A 22,368-nucleotide genomic window follows, 5' to 3' on the forward strand; every position below is an offset into this window, starting at 1 on the left:
TCTGTGAGGTTTAGGGGCTCTGAGTCACCCGAAGGACTCGTTTATCTATTGCTCTGCTCCCAGTGCCAGGTTTCTGGGAATTTGACCTCCCCCAATCCTCAGGTTCATACCCTTTTCTTGGGTGAGGTTGATTGCTTTAGAGATAAGTACCTGACTGTGGCTGGCCAATCCTTCCCAGGAATTTGGAAGGCTGAGACTTCAGCTCAGACTGATGAGATAAACAGGACTTCCGGTGTCTCTAGAAGCATCTAGTCCCTGATTCCTGACTCTTTTGAGCCTGTTTTTGAGGACCAGCCAGATCTCTGCCCTTGAGTTCTGTGACTAACTCCAGGTCCTTAAAATACAATTTCCTTCACAAATGTAAGCTGGTTTAAGTGGATTTGTATGACCCATACTCAAAATACTTCTACTCTATGACTCTCAGGAAACACTGTTTAAATTCCTGTTTATAAGCATAAAAACTCTCTGACATTAGTCATAAAATTGTTTTTTTTTTTTTTCTTTCTGGAGAAAAAGATGGAGATGACAGACTACATATTAAACAAATAACCACAAAGTTCTACCCTCCTTGCAAAAGATAAATGTCCTAACAAAGGAAGAACTTTGTTGCAGAATTCCTACTTGAGCTCTTTGAATATAAATCCTGTTCAGCTTTGCTTACTTAAACTTTATTGTTGCTATTCAAGAATGAGAGGGAGTTTTCCTTGAACTTGCCCCGCCCCGCTACCCCCCACCCCCCGTCTTCAGTAACAGAACAGTTATGGATAGATGTTCACACGTGGAGTTAGGTGGCTATCACCGCTATCATTTCTGTCTGTTTGAAGAATTTACCTGCTTGTTCCTCCTGAGTCTGGGGGCAATCTTCAGGAAGGTGGAGCCTCAAAAATACTTGAAAGGGTTGGGGGAAAAAATGTATCTCAACAGTGAGGGTTAAAACTTGTGTGGAAATTGTTGAGTGTCTCTTAGTTCTGATTTGTTGTTATTGTTCAGTCACTAAGTTGTGTCTGACTCTCTGCGACCTCATGGATGGCAGCACGCCAGGCTTCCCTGTCCTCCACTATCTCTGGGAGTTTGCTCAAATTCATGTCCATTGAGTCAGTGATGCTATCTTACTATCTCATCCTCTGCAGCACCCTACTCCTTTGCCTTCAGTCTTTCCTAGCATCAGTCTTTCTCAATTAGTTGGGTCTTCATAACAGGTAGCCAAAGTATTGGAACTTCAGCTTCAGCATCAGTCCTTCCAATGAATATTCAGGGTTGATTTCCTTTTGGATTGACTAATTTGATCTCCTTGCCAGGGACTCTCAAGAGTCTTCTCCAGCACCACAGCTCAAAAGCATCAATTCTTTGGCACTCAGCTTTCTTTATGGTCCAGCTCACATCCATACATAACTATTGGAAAAACTATATAGCTTTGACTATATGGACCTTTGTTGGCAAAGTGATGTCTTTGCTTTTTAAGATGCTCTCTAGGTTTGTCATAACTTTCCTTCCAAGGAGCAAACATTTTCAAAGAAAATAATGTTGGAGTATAATTTTAATGACATGAAAATATGGTAATGATATATTAAGTGAAATACATAAGTTCAAAATGATATGTTCTCATTGTGTTGCAATTTGTCTGTGCAAGTGATGAAAACTCAACTAAAAGTGACTTCAGAGAAAGAAATGTATTGATTCATAGTACTAGAAAGTCAGGGCACATAATACCCCAGGCAGATTGGATCTGGGCACTCACGTCATCATGAGTAATCTATTTCCATCTCTTAATTCTTATTTTGTGTTGGTTTTACTTTCACATAGACTCTCCTTGAGAGCTGTTAAAGAGGATGTATTAGTTAGTTTTCTCCAGATAAACAGAGCCAAGGGGACCCAGAAAGCTGATGGTGTAATTCAAAGGCTGACAGCCAGAGAGCTGACAGTGTAGATTCTAGGCTGAGTCTGAAGGCCCAAGAATCCGAACTGCTGAGAGCAAAAGATTGAAGTCCCGACTCAAAGGATCAGGTGGAATGTGAATGCAGCCTTCCTCCACCATTTTGTTCTACTGGGCTCTCAGTGGATTTGAGGAGCCCCACCCACACTGGGGAGGGCTGTCTTCTTTCCTCAGTCCATGAATTCAAAAGCTAATCTCCTCTTGGAACACCTTCAGGCACACCCAGAAATAATTTGTAGCCAGCTTTCTGGGCACCCCTGTGGCCCAATCCAGTTGACACATAAAATGAACCATCACAAGTCCACCCCCTGTTAAGCTGAGGCTCATATGTATCTTCTTAAACCATATTAATCTCCAAGTAAAGAATAACAAAGGTTTAATTCTGCCTGCTACAATACAACTGAAAATGCACTAGCCCCTTCCTCAGAAGAGGAGGTAAAGCCCCTGAGTGATGTTTACTCTCCTTATTATCCTATAACTTAAACAGTATGATGTAGAATTAACAATACTTAAATACTATGATCTCAAGTCAGTACATCTTATGTTGCATGATAAGGAAATAAGAGAGGAAAGGAAAGATAACTCACACACAATCATAACAAAATAAGAAGGAAACCTCTATGAGTTAACATTCCTCATTTCTCTGACTAGCCATGTGGCTGGTATTGATAACTACCTTCTACTCACTGAATTTTTGTTGGGTTTATTTCCCACCTTCTGGTGGGCAAGAGTCTTACCAAGTGTAGAGTAGTTGCTACTTCTTGCTCACTAGTGCTCTAGTCATTAGTCTGATTAGAATAATGTCAGTGTAGTGCACCAGAGTGATAGCTTGTGGAAAGGAAGTGTGTGAAGTGTTAGTCACTCAGTTGTATCCGACTCTTTGCAAACCCATGGACTGTAGCTTGGCAGGCTCTTCTGACCATGGGATACCAGGCAAGAATACTGGAGTGAGTTGCCATAAAGGGATAAAATCCCTTTCTCTAGGGGATTTTTCCAACCCCAGGATTGAACCTGGGTCTCCTACATTGCCGGCAGATTCTTTATGTCTGAGTCACTAGGGAAGCCCCAGGGAAAGGTGATCAAGATTCCTGTGAACTAAATTATGACATCAGGCTAGAGAGGTGAAATATCCCTGAGGTAGGACAATAAAGGTCTATTATTGGCAGTGCCACCTAAAGCAGACTGCTTGATGAGGTGAAGAAAAAGGCATTTGCCAGATGAGTAGCTGCAGGTGAGGTGCCAGGAGATGTGTTACTTTGCTCAGTCAAAGAAACCACCTCTGGTACGGTAGCTACTATCAGAGTTATCACCTGGTTAAGCTTATGATAATCCACTGTTACTCTCCAGGACCCATCTGTCTTCTGCACAGACCAGAAAGGCAGGTTGAATGGGGATGTGGTGGGAATCAACACCCCTTTATCCTTGACGTCCTTGATGGTGGCACTGATCTCTGTGATGCCTCCAGGAATGCAGTATTGCTTTTGGTTTACTACCTTCCTAAATAGAGGCAACTTTGGGGGCTTCCACGTGGCCTTTTCCACCATACTAGCTAGCATTTCACAGTTTCAGGGAACCAGTGAGGGGATTCTGCTAGCTTCTGAGCATACTTATTACAATTAAGCATTCTGGAACTGAGGAAATAACTACAAGATGGGTTGAAGGGCCCCTGAACCTCTATGAGACAGACCTGAGTTAAAACTCCATTGATCTGTCTTACATTAGGCTCTCCTCTGACTGGTGGGTTCATAATGACATTTTGGGTCTCCTGGAATTAATTTCAGTTCAGAGCCAATGCCCCAAAGTCTTGAAAGGTCTGATTGTTTCCTTTCCACCAATGCACAGTTACTCTGGTAAAAGCTATAGGTCCCCTTAGGGGAAGGCTGGGAGAAAGATCAATAGCATAAATTTTGGGTAGCATACCAGGGTCTTTCCTCAAGGGGACTGGCCTCCCCTTCATTCAAGGGGTTCTGGGTCTGTAAACTGGCTCAAGTCTGGGAATTGACTGTTGAACCATTATTCAAGTTACATTTTGTTCACTTGACCTGGAATTCTTTTGCTTACACAGATCAAGTTTAATAGGCTTCCTATCTGTTTCACTTCTGGAACACCATCATCAACCATCCAACTAGGTCTGATTAATACTTCTGATTACTACTTTGACTGATTAGTCTGATTAATTAGTCTGATTAATACTTCTGATTACTACTTTGACTCTGTTATCCATTATGATAATCAAGCCCATCTTGCCTTTGGGCAGTTGCGTGCTACCACCTGGCCTTCACCATCCTGGAATCCAGTTACTTTTGTCGCCTTTTGTTGTTGTCGTTTAGTCACTAAGTCGTGTCTGACTCTTATGTAACCCCCTGGATTGTAACCCGCCAGGCTCCTCTGTCCATGGGATTTCCCAGGCAAAAATACTGGAGTGGGTTGCCATTTCCTTCTTGAGGGGATCTTCCTGACTCAGGGATTGATGCTGGGTCTCCTATTCCCATCGCCTTTAGGTTTTCCAGTTCATTGGCTGCAGTTCCCACTGGGAGGTCTGGCCTATAGGGAAGAGCAATCTCAGAGCTCCTCCAGGCTCTGAGGAGGCTCCCCTCACAAGTTTACTTCTCACAGTAGCAGTGGTGTTGTCTTCCAGGCCCTCCCAGGTGGGTAAGCCATAAATGACAGATGCCCTGTAATATTCCCATCTCCCTAATCCTTTGAATCCTTTCCTCCACATTTAACCAAGGTGGGTTCAGCATTTCCAGTTCACTCACTGCGCCATCCCCCCACCCCTTTTGGCCCATGTTTCAGCCAATCAACCTAACTGTCAGAGCCCTTTCTAACTTCCCAAGCTGTAGACTAAATGCAGAATCTCTGCTTAATGAGCCCATAGCAATAAATTTGGCCTGATCAATTTTATGTTCCTTCCATTATCATCTCACACTCTTATTATCCATTCCTACATGGTCCCCAGATTTTTATCTGTATAGATTAGGGAATCTTAAACTATATATTGTTGTAAATTATATGTGAATATGAATACTAGAAAGAGATTTATTATAAGGTGCTGGCCCATGTGATTATGGAGGCTGAGAAGTCCCATAATCTCCCATCTGTAAGCTGGAGACCAAAGAGAGCTGATGGTGCATCAAAGGCCAGAGAGCTGGAGAGCTGATGGCATAGGTTCTAGTCTGAGTTTGAAGGCTTAGGGACTAGGAGTACTTGAGGACAATTTAAATAGTCAGGCAAAGTGCAACCTCTTCACACCTTTTTGTTTTAGTCAGCCCTCAGTGGGTTGGATAAGGCTACCCACATTGGGGAAGGCCTTCTGCTTTACTCAGCCCACTCATTCAAATGCTAGTCTCTTCTGGAAACATCTTCACAGACCACCCAGAAATAAGGTTCAACCAGCTACCTGGGCATCCAGTGCCTAGTCAATTTGATATAAAACATTAATCATCACAGAAGGCTAGTAGCAGCTCTGGGATGGTGTTTTATCAATTTAATAACCTAATAAGAAAAGAGTCTTTCCTTTCAAATCATTCCAGTAACAATCCCAGTGCTGAATCTCTTTGGCCAGGCTTGGATTGTGTGCTCCTCTCTTCTAAACTATTATTACATAATAGTACAATTTATGGAGTACTAATTATGTGTCAAATCATAAATCTAAGTCTGAGTTTTCTATGGTTAGATGTGTAACCTTGGACAATTTAGACTTCCCAAGCTTGAAAAGGCACTTAATCAGTGTCCTCTGTATTATTTTACTTAATCCTTGACAACCCCAATAAAATAGATTCTATCATCATCCTCATTTAAGTGATGAAGAAACTAAAGCCCAGGCAAGTTAAGTATATTATTCAGGACAAAAGAATTAGCAAATGGTAAGTCCACTTGTATGGGTTGAAAATGTGATTGGAAGCAAGTTCCCTGCAAAAGAATCAGATGCTGCTTCTGACATTGAAGGTAAGAGTTAAAAACAAAATAAAAAACACACCAAAACAACCACACAGGGTACAGGGGTAAAAATACTTAAAAAATCTCTCACTAATATATTCCTAAAGATAAGAGAATATATCGAATTCATGTTGTAAGAACATGTATGCATGCTCACTCAGTCATGTCCAACTCTTTGTGACCCCAATGGACTATAGCCCACCAGGCTCCTCTGATGGAATTTTCCTGGCAAGAATACTGGAGTGGATTGCCATTTCCTTCTCCGGGGGATCTTCCTGATCCAGGGATCAAACTCGAGTCGCCTGTGTCTCCTGAATTGGCAGGCAGATTCTTTACCACTGAACCACCTGGGAGGCCTGTTGTAAGAACAGGATTATATAATTTATAAATATTAAGAGAATAAAAAAGAGCCTTAAAAATTAAGGCAGGATAGTAGACCTGAGAAAAGTAATAGAAGAGTTGGAAGATAAACTTGAAAAAATCCTGAAGAAGATGAAGAGATGGATAGGAGAGAAAAGATGAGAATATCAGAATATAAGCCTGGACGGTTCAATATCTGAATAATAGGAGCTCTAGACAGAACAGAGAACATTTAAAGGAGGTAGTCATCAACAAAAGTGAAAGTGAAAGTTGCTCAGTCGTGTCCAACTCTTTCCGACTGTGTAGTCCATGGAATTCTCCAGGCCAGAATACTGGAGTGGGTAGCCTTTCCCTTCTCCACGGGATCTTCCCAACCCGGGGATCACACTCAGGTCTCCCACATTGCAGGCAGATTCTTTACTGTCTGAGCCATCAATAGAACAGTACAGAAAAATTTACCAAGCTCGAGGACATGAGTTTCCAGACTGAAGGGTCCTTCGAATGCCCAGAAAAAAGGATGAAAAGAGTCCCACCCAGCCAGACACATCATCATGAAATTTCAGGACACAGGGCCAAAGAGATTTAAAAATCTTTGAGAGAGAAAAAGAGATGGAGATCAGGAATTAGGTTTGACTTTTCATACTTTGGTGAATAACACTGGAAGCAGCAGAGCAATGCCTTCAAAGTACTGAAGCAGGGACTACCCTGGTGGTCCAGGAGTTAAGAATCCACCTTCCAATACAGGGGACTTGGGTTCAATCCCTGGTTGGGGAACTAGGATCCCACATGCTGAAGGGCTACTGAGCCCACACACTGCAACTAGAGAAAACACATTCACCACAATGAAGACCCAGCTCAGCTAAAAAAATAAAGCAAATCTTTAAAAAATATTGAAGCAGAATGTTTTCCAATCTAGAATTCTCCACTTAACTAAATTATCAGTCAAATTTGAGGGTAAATAAAGACATTTTCAGATAGGCAAGATTTCAAGGATGCATTTCCCTCCCATGCATGCTTTCTGAAGAAGCTACTGGAAACTGTGCTTTTTGAACAAGAGAATAAACTAAGGAAGGCGTGCATACATGCTCAGTCACTCAGTCATGTTCAACTCTGTGTGACCCCATGGACTGTAGCCCGCCAGGCTCCTCTGTCCATGGGATTCTCCAGGCAAGTATACTAGAGTAGTTTGCCATTTCCTCCTCCAGCATGGAATACCGTAAATAGGAATCTGACACAGGAGAAAGGTGAAAGGAATCTGAGGATGATGGGCGATCTGAGGACGACAGCTGTGCGCTAGATTCGGAAGGAAACAGACTGAAGCAGTACAACCCCAGAGAGAGACAAAATGGTGGAGGGCCGCCGCCACCATTGCCCCCTATCCTACTCTCATACAGACTTTTAAATCAAGGACAAAATGCCCAGAGAGTCTGGCCCAAATTTTTCTCTGAACTTCATCAATCCGCTGATCACTCTTGCATGCCCTGCTGCCTGACCTGCTGTGGATAGTGTCTAGAAATGCTCTGCTTTGACCTCTTGGAAGAATTGGAGGGCAAGTCCTGGTGAACACAAGATACAGAACAGCCTTTCCTTCTGACTGTGTCCTGGCTGAACACCTAAACACTGGCCCATGCTGTGGCACTGCCTCATGTCTCAACGATGCTGAGCCCCATGCCCAGTGTTACTCATCATCTTACTCAATGATTTTCCTATAAAAGTCTCTTGTAAATGCTCAAGGAAGCTGAAGCCCAGACAATGACCCAGAGACAGTTGAGTTCATCTCCTTCAACATTTGCAGCATCACCCTTTCCTTACCCTCCTTCACTGGTGCTTGCTACTCAGATTTTCAAAACTAAGTCATGTTTAGGGAAAAATGTCTAGGTGGAAAAATGAAGAGAAAAAATGATCAATGCAGAAGTCATCACAGTGTTTCGTGCTGGGAGGTAGAGAAGAGGCTGTAATTGAGGAGTAAACAGAGAGTTTGGAAAGACTGGCTTTGTTTTATATCTCAAACTTAGTGGATGGTTGTTTACACTATAATTATATTTAGGTTGCATGAATGATTTTATCCCTCCTTTTATTTGATGATGCATTTCACAACAAACCGTTGAAAAAATCAGGTGCTGTTAATAAATAAGGAAATGAGTGGGGACAAGCACAACTAAGAGATATTCATCAAACTCTTTGAAAAATGAAAACATCTGCAAAGAGAAAAGATAGGAGGGGACATTTGTGTCTGGCTAGTTCTATTACAGGGAACAGAGACCTGCTTAATTCATTAAAAAAAAATTTACTGAAGTATAGTTGATTTACATTGTTGTGTTAATTTTTGCTATACAGCAAATTGATTCAGTTATATATATATATATGTTTTTTTCATGTTCTTTTCCATTATGGTTTATCACATATAGTTCTCTGTGCTATACTTTAGGACCATTCTCTATATAATAGTTTGCATCTGCTAATCCCAAACACCCAATCCATCCCTCCCTGCTTAATTTAACTCAAGAAAGGAGTGGGGGTTGTTTTGAGTCTACCTGTGGAATGATCTAGAATGATAAAACTCAGGAATTTTTTCACTCTCCTTATAGGCATCTCTGTGTCCTTGATTGTCTACTCTGTTCCCTATTGGCTACATAGTAAACCTCCCCCAAATTCTTTAACTTAAAACAACAATAGCCATTTATTTATTGGCTCATGATACTATGATTTAGGAAGGGATTGGCAGGGACAGCTCATCCTTGCTCTGTCAGGTGTTGGCTGGGTCAGCTTGACTGGGGCTGGAGGATGATGCTGGCTTCACTGACAAGTGTGGCTTCTCAGCTAAGGTGTCTAGAGTAGCTGGGAGCTGGCTGGACCAGTCTCTCCATCAGGGCTTCTTTACATGGTGACTCAAGGCTCCAAGAGGAATAAAGCAGTCAGGCGCCTTCAGCTCTAGGTCCAGAGCTGGCACTGTGTCACTTCTGCTGCATATCTTTGGCCAAAGCAAGTTCATATCGGAGAGGAGAAATAGACTTCACCTCCTGATGGGGGAAGTGGCATGTGCTTACAGAGATGGAAAGAATACTTGGCTGCTGTTTTTCTAACAGTGCTATGTAGCATTCTCCCACCACATAATTTTGATTTGCATATAATTTTAGTTTGTTGAGACTTTTTATTTTGTTTCTGTTCTTGCCCTTGCAGCATGCAGCATCTTAGTTCTCCAACCAGGGATCCAACCTGCTGCCCTGCTGTAGAAGTACGGAGTCTTAACCACTGGACTATCAGGGAATTCCCTAGTTTGTCGTTGCGCTGGATTTCCCATGTGGCTCAGATGGCCCTGGGTCAGGAATATCCCCTGGAAAAGGGAATGGCAACCCATTCCAGTATTCTTGCCTAGACGATCCCATGGACAATCCCTGGTGGGCTACAGTCCATGGGGTCACAAAGAGTTGAACGTGACTGAGCAACTTTCATTTTCTTTCACTTAACTCCAGCCATGTTTTTCTGTCACCTACAACTTTATTGCTAACTAGCAGTTTCTTTCTTTTTTAAGTAATCTTTTTAATTTTTCATACTTTATTCCTTATATTAATAGGTTAAGAAAGTGAAATCTTCCTAAGTACTGATTCATAGATAATGTTTATAAGTGGCACACAAAACATTCAGTTTCACAAAGAGTAGTATCCAGTGATCCCTTTAAATGCAATTTTAATCCTTACTTTAAGCTAAGAACAGGAATAATACAGTGAGCTAAATACACACAAAATTTGTATATCCTGAACTACAAAAGTGGTTTCCATAGCCACACATGGTTTTAGTCAAATACACATTTTCACAATAAATAAATACTAACAAATACGTTAGTGAAACCCCAAATGCTTACCTGCAATCAACTTTTTCAGCAATACCATTCCTGCTACTGAAAGCACTTTCAGAAGTTATAATCTGATCTGGGGAAATGAGTTCTTTTAAAATCTGACAAATAGTGTATTATAAACCCCAAAGATTTTTAATCCAGTAAGTCTTCCAACACAGAAACATTCATAGGAAATTTTTAGTTTCTCAAAAAATAAAAAATTAAAATTAAATCACTCTTGTTATCTAAAGAAGAGTATTAAAACACATTATCTTAAGGCAAATAAACATTCCTACAAGAGACTGTATTTTCTAATATCATTTTCTCCTTAAAAGAAACACAAACCAGTTCACTATCTTTTAATAACTTACACTACTATAGTCTAAAAGCTTTAGAAATACATGAAACACATCTTAGCTATCAAAGTCAAAGGTGCCATTTAGATTTCACATATTAAACAGCTACAGTACAACCTACAATGGCACAATATAATTAATGGCTGCTGCTGCTGCTAAGTCACTTCAGTCATGTCCGACTCTGTGCAACCCCATAGACGGCAGCCCACCAGGCTCTCCCATCCCTGGGATTCTCCAGGCAAGAATACTGGAGTGGGTTGCCATTTCCTTCTCCATGCATGAAAGTGAAAAGTGAAAGTGAAGTCACTCAGTCGTGTCCGACTCTTATCGACCCCGTGGACTGCAGCCCTACCAGGCTCCTCCGTCCATGGGATTTTCCAGGCAAGAGTACTGGAGTGGGGTGCCATTGCCTTATATAAATATTAATTCATCGACATGGTCAAGAGTCAGAAGAAACTGAATGATTTGCAAACCAAAGATACTTTGACTTACATGTGGTCATTAAAATCCAAAAAGTAGTTCAAGTATGGTAATACAATGGCAGGCAATTAAAGGCTCATATATCATTCTAAAATTGAATATGTGAAAATAAAACCTGAAAACTTTGTGGTTCTCTGTTTTTCATTCACATGGTTAGGTATCAGGACCTTACTGTGGAAAATATAGTTACTAAGTATGGTTTCCCCAGAAGATAAGGAAACTTCAGAAAGTACAATAGGTGTCAAGATCCATAGTTTGCTTCATCAAATGCTTTTCTAGCACGTTTCAAATTGCCATTCATAGTAAGCAAGTCTTTAACCCTAGAAAACTTTCTTGGATCCTTTTTTTTTTTTTTCACCTTCCTGGGGCTACCTTTACTGTGCCTTGTGGCAGCTCCAAGAGGAGGTTAACACTAGAGCAAGGAAGTTGGGAAGGAAGGGGGACAGGAGTTAGGGCCAGCCCTGTGTGGTGTGTAGGGCTTCTCTGGGATCTGTGCCTAGATGGCTCCGGCAGAGTCTGGCAAGTGCCTCAGTGGAAGCGGTACTTTGTGGCCGGCTTGAGATTGATGTATGTGGCCTTCATCTCCTCAGCCTCAGGGTTCTGCACATCTTTGAATCGCTCCCCTTTGGTGCTCACTATCTGGTTGTCGATGTATCGGATCAGCTTCTTGGGAGCCTCCTTAGGAGCCATAGGACGGTGAATCTTCTGATCCTCTGCACTATCCACCATCATGTACTTCTGCAGGATGAAGGACTTCAGCTCATCTTTTTGGGGGCCTCTGAGATGCCTAGGCAGGTCCTGGTTGGGGCCATACCAGGCTGGAGGCCCCTGCTTCCCCTCTACCAGCATCTGCACAGCTTCTTCCAAGTCCCCTCGAGCTTTGGCCAATACCCACTGGGCCTGCTCCACTGAACAGGTGGGGAAAACCTCCAGGAGTATGTCCACCCCTGGCAGCAGCTCTTCCTCAGGGCCGGCTGCCTCATCTTGGGTGTCCCCAGCAGAAGACATCATCTCTTCTTTGAGCTTTTCAGGCCGCTACAGGGGCTCTTTGTTCCTGGCGCCACTCAACTGCCCTGAGAGCTTCTGGATCATGTCCCCTATTGTACCCCTGGGGATGTGGGCGAAGCCAGGCACATAGGCCTCCATCATCTCAGTGAAGGCTTCCATGTCGAAATTCTCCTCTGATGGGCCTGAGGGGCCCAGGTCCCCAAGAACCCCAAGCACATAGGAAAAGATGACGTCATCCAAGCCATTGAGGTCAGCCTCTGGGAGGTGCGTCTGGACAAAGGCAAGAAGGGCTGCACGGACAATCCTCTCCAGCTCCATGCTCTCTCCTCAGCTGCTCCGTCGGGCGTCGCTGGCGACTTGTCCTGCGCGGTGCAGCTCGAATGCCCCCAGCCCCACCAAGGAGATCAAAGGCCTCTTGGATCCTTTTGAATAAAGAAGATGATATCTTCAACTTGTACCTGACCATGATTTCCTCTAATTGACTTTGCCTTATGAGTCATTTCAGTGATGAACTCTGACAAGGTCTTCAAGAATATCTACTGATTCAGTATAAGGATTCTGGTCATCTCCAAACCCATACATCATACACCTTAATTCTTTAGAAAAAAGTCTCTTTCTTTTACCCTGTCCATCTTCTGTACTTCCTCTAATTTCTTCACTTTCTTCCTCAAAGGCAGGATTCTCTTCTTCATCCACCATCCCACCAGCCAGCCACATCCGCAGCGTACCCACCTCCCTTGGAGCTAGCAGTTTCTTTTTATGCTTTTAGGTTCAAATTCCTAAGAACTGATTGGTTCAGTTCATCTTTTTCACCTTATGCCACTGGTCAAAGCCTATTTTTTTCCTAAAGTTTTTAGTCGAAAAATGTTCAGCTTTTGGAATAGTCACATATAGTACATTGAAAGTCTATAGACCTTTTCTTTACAGTCAACTGATTTTATCATTCGCTACATTTGCTTGATCACATTTTCTTTCTCCATGTATATATGTATGCAGTTAGTTGAAGATATCAAATACTTTGGTATATATCTCCTGAGATTGAGGGCATTCTCCTGCATAACCACAGTCAAACAGTCACACTCAAGAAGTTTAGCAATTATATACAACTGTAATCTAATCTGCTACTCAGATTCATATTTCCACAATTGACATATGATTTTTTTGGATCCAGTATTCAAATAATGAGCACACACAGAAATTAGTTTTCATGTCTCCCTAATGTCCTTTAATTTTAGACAAGTTCTCTGGATATTTTTCATCTTTTGTGACATTGACTTTCTGGAGAGGCTAGGCCAGCTGTTTTGCACAGTTTCTTTCCATTTGATTTGCTTGATTATTTCCTCTTGATTAGATTCAGCTTAAACTTTTTTGGTAAGAATACTATATAGGTAGGATTTCTCTAGTGGTCCAGTGGCTAAGACTCCGTGCTCCCAATGCAGGGGGCCTGGGTTCAGTCCTTGGTATGGGAATTAAGAGTTCACACGCTGCAACTAAAGATCCCACATGCCACAAGGAAGATGGAAGATCCTGCAAGCTGCAACTAAGACTTGGTGCAGCCAAAATTAATTAATTAACTAAAAAAAAAAAAAATACTACCTAGGTGATGCGTGGCTAACCTGTTGATTGGCTGCTTTTAGACAATTCCTGGCCAGTTGCCTATTTGTACTCCCTCGCATCCCCCTTCCCTTGTCCCCTTCCCCATCACTCCTCAGGCTCCTTAGCCCAGAGCCTTCTAGCTAAGTTTGGCCAAGAGAAGACAGATGGTTGGAGAACAGGAGGAGGGAAAAGGCTGGGATAGTTCCCCCTCTTTCTCTCTTCCTGTGAGGTCCTTGACTGTGGCTACTTCTCTCCCAAGAAGTCTCCTCTCCCCAACAAACAGACCCTGCCTCTGTGATTCCAGCTCCCTGGAAATCCCCCTCCTTGGTTCTGGCTCCTTCTGACTGGCCCCAAACTCTGTGCTCTGATAAAACCTCCTTTTCCTGCTGTCCCTTCTGCCTAGAGCAGCAGTTGTTTCTGGCCAGTTGCTAACCTTCAGTCTCCTCACCATCCTGTGTTTGGCTTCTCAGCTTTTCCATTTCCTGTGGAACCAATTTCCTTTATTTGGTTTGAAAAACCCAGGGTGGTGTCTGCTTTCCTGACTAAACCCTGACTAATACAGGGAGGGTGTCTAATCCTGGTGACCTGTGGGATGGAGTTATGTGGTATAAACTAAGCATTAGAGGCAGGGGCTATAAGAGGGGAAATTGTTTTAGAAGGAGGAGTATGCACTGTAGGTCTCCTCCCTGGTTACATGGAAAGGAAGTGTACAAAAATGTAACATCGCTGGGTGGTATAATTTTGGGTGATTTTCATATTATTTTTTCTTCTCTTTTGTTTATCCACATTACCTACATTTTCTGCAATGGATATGAATTGTTTTGGCATGAAGGAAAAAAATCTAGCATGCCATATTTAATAAGTAAATGAGAGAATGGTACACATGTACAATAAGCTATATCAGAGGATATGGAAGTGGCTAACCCCCATAAGAGTACTTTGGCTCCCAAATATTTCTTCCAGCTTTATTGAAATATAATTGATAAATAAAATTTTAATATTAATAGATTTAAAGTGTACACTGTAATGATTTGATTATGCATGTATGTTGTGAAGTGATTCCCATGATTGAGTTAACACATCCATCATCTCCCATATTTATCATTTATTTATTTATCTGGGAAAAGGAGAAGGGAACGGCAGAGGATGAGATGGTTAGATAGCATCACCAACTCAATGGACATGAATTTGAGCAAACTCTGTGGATAGTGGAGGACAGAGGAGCCTGGTGTGCTGCAGTCCATGGGGTCACAAAGAGTCAGACTTGACTGAGCTGCTCAACAACAACAAATTTATTTTGGTGCAAACACTAAAGTTCTATTCTCTTAATAAATTTCAATCATACAATGCAGCATTATCAACTATAGTCACTGTGTTATACATTAGATATATATATCCCCCAGCCCCTAGCAAACACCATTCTTTTCTTTGTTTTTATGAGTTCAACTTTCTTTCTTTTTTTTTGGCCGTGTGGCATGTGGGATCTTAGTTCCTCCACCAGGGATCAAACCTGCATCCCCTGCATTGATTGGAAGGCAGATTCATAACCACTGGACCACCAAGGAAGTCCCTATTGAAGTCCTTCTGGAGAGTAAATTTCCAGGAGAAGAATTAACGGGGAAAAGGTCATGGATATTTTGATGTTTCTGGACCCCTAAAGACAAATCATTTCCTATAAGATAGTACTAATACCTACTGTCTCCAAGAACTTATAATTGCTTTAGTTTCCCTTCAATTTTAAGAATAAATATAAAGGTAGAGAATGAAAACCTTCTTCCTGTTCCAGTTTTTATAGTTCCTACACACATCTTTCCTGGAGACCATGGTATTCATTTCTCATATGATTTAGAGTTTCTCATGAACAAGCCAGCAAAATGAATGCATGTAAAGAGAGCATACTAAACACACCATTCTTAATTTTGGCTTTTGAATTTGTATTTTGGAAATCTTTCTGTATCAGAACAGAGTACTTCCTCATTCTTTAACAAGTGTAGAATATTCCATTGAATAAATTTACTATGATGTACTTAACCAGTCATCTAACGATGGACATTTAAATTTTCCCCCCAATCTTTTGCTAAAGCAAACAAGGAGATGATTAACCTTCCCCTCACATTATTTTGCCTGTGTGCAAGTAGATTTGAATAATAAATTCTCAGAAACATTACTGCCGGTTCAAAGGGTAGATGCACCAGTGATCTTGTTGAAGAAGTGAAGTTGCTCAGTCGTGTCCAACTCTTTGCAACCCTATGGACTGTAGCCCATCAGGCTCCTCCATCCATGGAATTTTTCCAGGCAAGAGTACTGGAGTGGGTTACCGTTTCCTTCTCCAGGGGATCTTCCTGACCCAGGGATTGAACCTGCGTCTCCTGCATTGCAGACAGATGCTTTATTTTCTGAGCTACCCGGGAAGCCTGTGATCTTGTTAGATCACAATCACCAAATTGCCCTTCAGAATGATGATATCCATTTACATCCCCAGTAGCAATTTTTGATTGGAGAAGGAAATGGCAACCCACTCCAGTGTTCTTGCCTAGAGAATCCCAGGGATGGGGGAGCCTGGTGGGCCGCCATCTATGGGGTCCCATGGAGTCCGACACGACTGAAGTGACTTAGCAGCAGCAGCAGCAGCAGCAATGTTTGAGACTGTGATCACTCCATTATCCTATTATGCATGCACAGAAGAGTGTGTTATTAAATCTGTGAGTCCATGTGTCTCGTGAAATGTTTATTGTAGTTATATTTATCTTCTCTCAATCTACCATTTGATTATTTTGTATCTTTAATTCTCTCCTTATTATCTTATTGTAATACTTACAATAGTTGTTTTACAGCCCTTGTCTTCTGATTCCATCATCTCTGTCATATCTGGTCTGTTTCCATTGACTTTATTTTCTTCTGATTATTGGTTATATTTTCTTGCCTCTTTGCATTGCTAGTAATTTTTACATATCATTTATTGTTTATTTTCAGCTGCATTGGGTCTTCACTGCTACGTGCAGGCTTTCTCTAGTTGAAGGCAAACGGGGACTACTTTCTAGTTGTGATGAGCAGGCTCACTAGTTGCAGCACTTGGGTTTAGTTGCTCTGTGGCACATGAGAGCTTCCTGGACCAGGGATCAAACCCACGTCCTGAATTGGCAGGCAGATTCTTATCAACCACTGCATCACCAGGGAAGTTCCCCAGGACTGGTTGTTTGTTTCACAGAAAAAGAAGGGTAAAGATAGGAAAGTATTTGGTTTGTTTACTGGATTCATTCACAAAGTGTTTACTGAGTACCTATTATATGCTTGCGTGCTCAGTCGTGTTCATTCTTTGTGACCCTATGAACTGTAGCCCAGTAGGCTCCTCTGCCCATGGGATCCTCCAAGCAAGAATACTGGAGTGGGTTGACATTTCCTCTTCCACTCCTCCCCACCCAGGGGCAAAACTCACGTTTCCTGCATCTCCTTGCATTGGCAGGCAAATTCTTACTACTGAGCTACCTGGGAAGCCCTTATTATACACAAGCCATTAAGAATATGCAATTTGTGCCCTCAAGGAGTTCCTAACCTGGTGGGGGAAACAAAATGATAAAAAAAATAAAATGCAACTGTGTACTACTGTGAAGAATGAATTCTGTATAGGATGTGGAGCACAAGGCAGGGAGAGGTCAGTTTATGTTGGGAAGACAGACTGCTTGGGGAGCAAGTTGAACTGAGTCTTGAAATTTGAGTAGGCATCTGCCAGGTTGGCAGAGATGGAGGAGAGTTGGGGAGAAGGTAGGCATTCTGGGCAAATAGACAGCAAGAGTTCCAGGATTCTGGTGAAATTTCAGGGAAATCCATGAGGTTGGGGCCAGGAAGAAATAAGTGATATGGTTGCAAAGGAAACAGGAGACCCATGAGAAAAGTTCTTTGGAGTGCTGGTGAGAGATGATAAGGACCAGAAACAGGGCAGGGTTAGCAGGAATAGAGATGGGGGAGGGTGAAAGAGATGCTAAGGAAGTGGAATTGTCAAGACTGTTGTTCCATTGGTGATGGTAGGGAGAGAGAAAGGAGAGAGAGAGGGCAGAGAAGAGGGAGAGACGGCAAAAGAGATTGATCCAGTATGACTCCCTGGTTCTTGAATGGGGCAAGTAGGTGTATGATGGAGTCATTTACAGAGATGTGGGGACATGTAAGGAAGGACTGGGAAATGTAATCAAGTTGGTTTTTGATTAAGTCGAGTTTGAAGCACCAGGACTTCCCTGGTGCTCCAGTGGTTAAGAAGACACCTTCCAGTGCAGGGGATGCAGGTTCGATCCCTGGTCGGGGAATTAGAATCCCACACATTGCAGGGCAACTACGCATGAGTGCTTTAGATCCCGTGCGACACAGCTAGAGGAGCCCTTGCGCTGCAAGGAAGAGCCTGCATGCTGCAACTAAGACCTGACACAGCCAAATAAACACTAAAAGAGAAGATTAAAAAAGAAGTTTGAAGAACCTCTTGAAATTGTAGACGGGTACCTCATGGCCCACTTTACTGTCCACTGCTTTGCATGTGTAAGGCTTTGATGTCTGAGAAAGGTCAAAAGTTACCTGCCAAAAGTTCTTCTTTGGTAGAGGAACTATAAGCAAGTGCAATTCAATTCAAAATAATTATTGAGCATTTACTATGTACCACATGGTGCAACACACACTAATCTCCAAGGGGAGAGAGATTCTGTCTGCCTTGTCCACATTTGCATCCCAATACCTGATACAGTGACTGATACACAGTGGACATTTAATTAGTGTTTGTTGAATGACTAACTGAATGTATGAATGAACATGTTTGGTAATGAAAATAGCAACGAGTATCTCCTGAATCCCAAAAGCTTGGGGAGACAAATGCATAGACAGGGTCAAACAGCATATTAAATGCTTGAATAGAATGGATGTAATGGGCAAGGAGGACTCATGGGGAAAAGGAGTGAGTTGTGCTGGGTTTTAAAGTTTTCTGGGCAGAGAAGAGGAAAAGACATTCCAGGAAGAAAGAATAGAACATATAAAGGCCTAGAAGGGTGAAAGTGCATGACATGGTTCTCAGACTGACAGTTTAGTGCAGCTGTACTCCACCTGGCAGCCATCACGCCTGCCATCCCCTTAGAAGGAAATAGTCCCCATCCATAGCCTGTGCTGAGGGGAAGCTCTGGGTGTTCTTACTTTACACAAAATGAAACTGCTGTTCAGCCACAGGCAAATAATAAGCTGTCTAGGACCCTAAGAGTTACACTTGAGTGGAACAACTGACCAAACCAGAAGGAACAGGGCTGGTCTCTCACTATGATGTAAGTGAGTGTGTATGGTTGTGGTGGTAGCAATGGTATGGAAACCACAGAGATCAGGCAGTAGCCATAGCATCAAAGATGGAGAGAAGCCAGAGAAGCCAAGATGACCATAGGAAACAAAAGTTACAAAAAACTAGAAGCCACATGGCAGAGAAAAGACATGCTGAGCAGAGGGAGAAGCAGTTGCTTTCAGAGAAGCAGATGGAATCAGAGGTCAGCCTGTTATATCACATCTACATAGATTAAAACCCATTATAGTGTTATAATGTGTGTGTGTGCACTCAGTCACTTAGTGGTGTCCGACTCTGCAACCCCACAGACTGTAGCCCACCAGGTTCCTTTCTCCATGGGATTCTCCAAGCAGGAATACTGGAGTTGGTTGCCATTTCCTCCTCCAGAGGATCTTCCTGACCCAGGATCTAGCCCTTGTCTCCTGCATTGGTAGGTGGATTCTTTGCTACCCTGCCACCTGGGAAGCCCTAGTAACACTATAATACTTGCTATCAACCATCAAACATGTTGAACAGGTTTAATTCACTAGGAGAGGATATTTAAAATTTCTGTTGTTCTTTATTCCCAGTGACCCAAGTTTCCTGCTCATATCATTTCCCTTCTGTCTGAATAACTTCTTTTAGCAATTCTGTTGCTAAATAACTTCTGTTAGCAAATTTGGAGCAGCTCTGTTGGCAATGGATTCTCTTAGTTTGTCTTCATTTAAGAATGTCTTTATTTCATCATCATCCTCCAGGTTTTTTTTTTTTTTTCTGGATATAGAATTCTGAGTTAACAGGTTTTTTTTTCCCCCTCTGAGCCCTTAAAGAAATATGATTCTACTTTATTTTGGCCTCCATTGTTTCTTTTCTTTTTTAAATATTGATCTTTATTTATTTGGCTGTACCAGGTCTTAGTTGCAGCATGTGGTATTTTCAATATTCATTGTGGCATGCAGGGTCTTTTTTTAGTTGTGGTATACAAACATGTGGGATCTAGTTCCCTGACCAGGGATCAAACCCTGACCCTCTGCACTGGGAGCACAGAATCTTAGCCACTGGACCACTAGGGAAGACTCCAGAAGTTGTTTTTAAGTATATTTTTTAGAGTAAATTTCCTCTTTATTATTATTTTTTAGTTTGAAAACACATTTGAGTTTTGGCGTGTTCACATTTCTTGGTTCACCTGTGCGTTCTTTCAATGTGATAAATACCCAATCCCATTGTTTTCTGGCTTCCGTTGTTGCTGCTGAGACTTCTGTTGTCATGCTAACTCTTGCCCTTGGTGATGATCTTTCATTCTTTACGGCTGTTTTCAGGACTTTTTCATCTGTGGTATTCTGAAATTTTACTCTAATGTTTCTGGTTATGAATTTGTGTTCATTTTTTTCTCTTTGGGATACACTGATCTGTGAGTTTTAATGCTTCATTTGTTCTAGAATACTGTTAACCAATATTGGTTAAAATATTTCTGTTGTCTCTTATGACCATACTTTCCTTTCAAAACTCCAGTTGTTTCTATGGTATACCTTGTCATTTTATCCTCCATGTCTCTAAACCTTTCTTTTATATTTTTCATTTCCGTATCTGTTTTTCTCATATTCTGGATATATCCTTTTGACAAATCTTCTAATTCTCTAATCCTTTCTTCAGTTGTCCCAAATCTGCTTTTTAAGCCACCCTTTAAGACTTTAATTTCAACAATCTTGTTTTTTCTTATTTCTAGAATATATTTTTTCCTGATCTATCCATTCAATCTTGATTGTCTTTTTATATGCTTTCATTTGTAAATCAACTATTTTTACTCTTTAACGTTTCCTATGTGTATGTGTGTTCTATATTCTATATTTGTCACTTTAAAATATTTATTTATTTATTTATTTGATGTGCTGGATCTTCATTGCTGCATGCAGGCTTTTCTCTAGTTGTGGTGAGCGGGGGCCACTCTCCAGCTGCGGTGCACAGGCTTCTTCTGTTGCGGAGCACAGGCTTCTTCTGTTGCGGAGCACAGGCTCTAGGGCATGCAGGCTTCAGCAGTTGTGGCTTGTGGGCTCAGCAGTTGCAGCTCCCAGGCTCTAGAGCACAGACTCAGAGTAGATCTGATGCACAGGTTCAGTTGCTCTGAGGCTTGTGGGATCTTTCCAAACCAGGGATGAAACCCATGTCTCCTGCTTTAGCAGGTGCACTCCTTACACCTGAGCTAGCAGGGAAGCCCTGTATTTGTTGCTTCTAATAGCTTTATCCCCTTGGATTCTATTTTTTTTCTTGCTACTTCTGATTTTTACTCATAGTGGCTGGCTTCCTTATATATTTGATAATCTTTGTGAATCCATTGATTTGATTCATTGCCTGCATGCTCAGTGGTATCTGACTCTTTGTGATTCCATGGACTAGCTACCACGCTCCTCCATCCAAGGGATTTCCTAGGCATTGCTTGCTCTTAGTATGTGGAAGAAGCTTTCTTCCAGAGAGTGTTTGCTTTGGCTTCTGGAATAGTCAGGGAGTGCTCCAATGTAAGACCACTTTATCCTTTCCTTGAAGGTATTGGCTCAGATTAGGAGTTACATGCTGGTGTTTCAAGGTTAAATGCCCCCTACAACATTATTCCCCTAGAAATCTGGACTCTGTGCATCCCTGCCTTTCCTGGCTGCCTGACCACACAGGCTGAAAACTTGCCTCTCTTTCTCCACAACACTCTAGCTCCCTGCTAACCAGCACATGTAAAAGAATCATTTAGAATTCCTGGAAAGGAAATTTATACTCACTGAAAACCAAAACAGTATACATGAAAAGTTCTAGACTGAAAACATTCTATTTTACTAAACAGTTATCATTCAATTCAAATTGATTTGCATGATGTTGAGCAAAGTCAGTTATGGTATTTTGTTGTTGTTGCTAAGTCACTAACGCATGTTAAGTCATGACTCTGCGACCCCATGGACTGCAGCACACCAGACTCTTCTGTCCTCCACTGTTTCCTGGAATTTGCTTAGATTCGTGTCCATTGAGTCAGTGATGCTATCTAACTATCTCATCCTCTACTACCCCTTTCTCTTTTTGCCTTCAATCTTTCCCAGCATCAGGGTCTTTTCCAAGGAGTCAGCTATTCAAATCAGGTGGCCAAAGTACTGGAGCTCCCGCTTCAGCATCAGTCCTTGCAATGAATATTCAGGGTTGATTTCCTTTAGGATTGACTGGTTTGATCTCCTTGCAGTCCAAGGGACTCTCAAGAGTCAGCACCACAACTCGAAAGCATCAATTCCTCCGTTATTGTCCAACTCTCACATCCATATATGACTACTGGGAAAACCATAGCTTTGACTATATGGACCTTTATCTGCAAAATGATGTCATTGCTTTTTAATACATTGTCTAGTTTTTTCATAGCTTTCCTTCCAAGGAGCAAACGTTTTTTGATTTCTTGGCTGTAGTCACTGTCCACAGTGGTTTTGGAGACTAGGAAAATAAAATCTGTCACTGCTTCCACTTTTTCCCCTTCTGTGTATTTTAAATATCTTCTATCTCTTTATTTCCTTCCATTATTTGTTCTTTTTTGTATTTGCACTTTCTCACTTCCTCA

The 22,368-nt window shown here is 41.9% G+C and overlaps 1 long non-coding RNA gene and 3 pseudogenes across 4 annotated transcripts in view; 1 reads left to right on the top strand and 3 right to left on the bottom strand.

The window, feature by feature from the left end:
- The window catches only part of LOC104993950, a 109,905-nt gene that overhangs the window by 36,327 nt on the left and 51,210 nt on the right, over window positions 1-22,368 (top strand). The window lies entirely within an intron of this gene.
- LOC104993948 lies at window positions 10,855-13,269 on the bottom strand (annotated as a pseudogene).
- Window positions 11,245-12,300, bottom strand: LOC104993947 (annotated as a pseudogene). The gene has a single exon (XR_825894.1). The product of XR_825894.1 is annotated as a CUE domain-containing protein 2 pseudogene (transcript).
- On the bottom strand, window positions 11,262-12,418 carry LOC104993945 (annotated as a pseudogene). Its single transcript, XR_825893.1, has one exon. The product of XR_825893.1 is annotated as a CUE domain-containing protein 2 pseudogene (transcript).

Source organism: Bison bison, unplaced genomic scaffold (assembly GCF_000754665.1).
Source record: "Bison bison bison isolate TAMUID 2011002044 unplaced genomic scaffold, Bison_UMD1.0 scf7180017864249, whole genome shotgun sequence".
Taxonomy (NCBI): domain Eukaryota; kingdom Metazoa; phylum Chordata; class Mammalia; order Artiodactyla; family Bovidae; genus Bison; species Bison bison.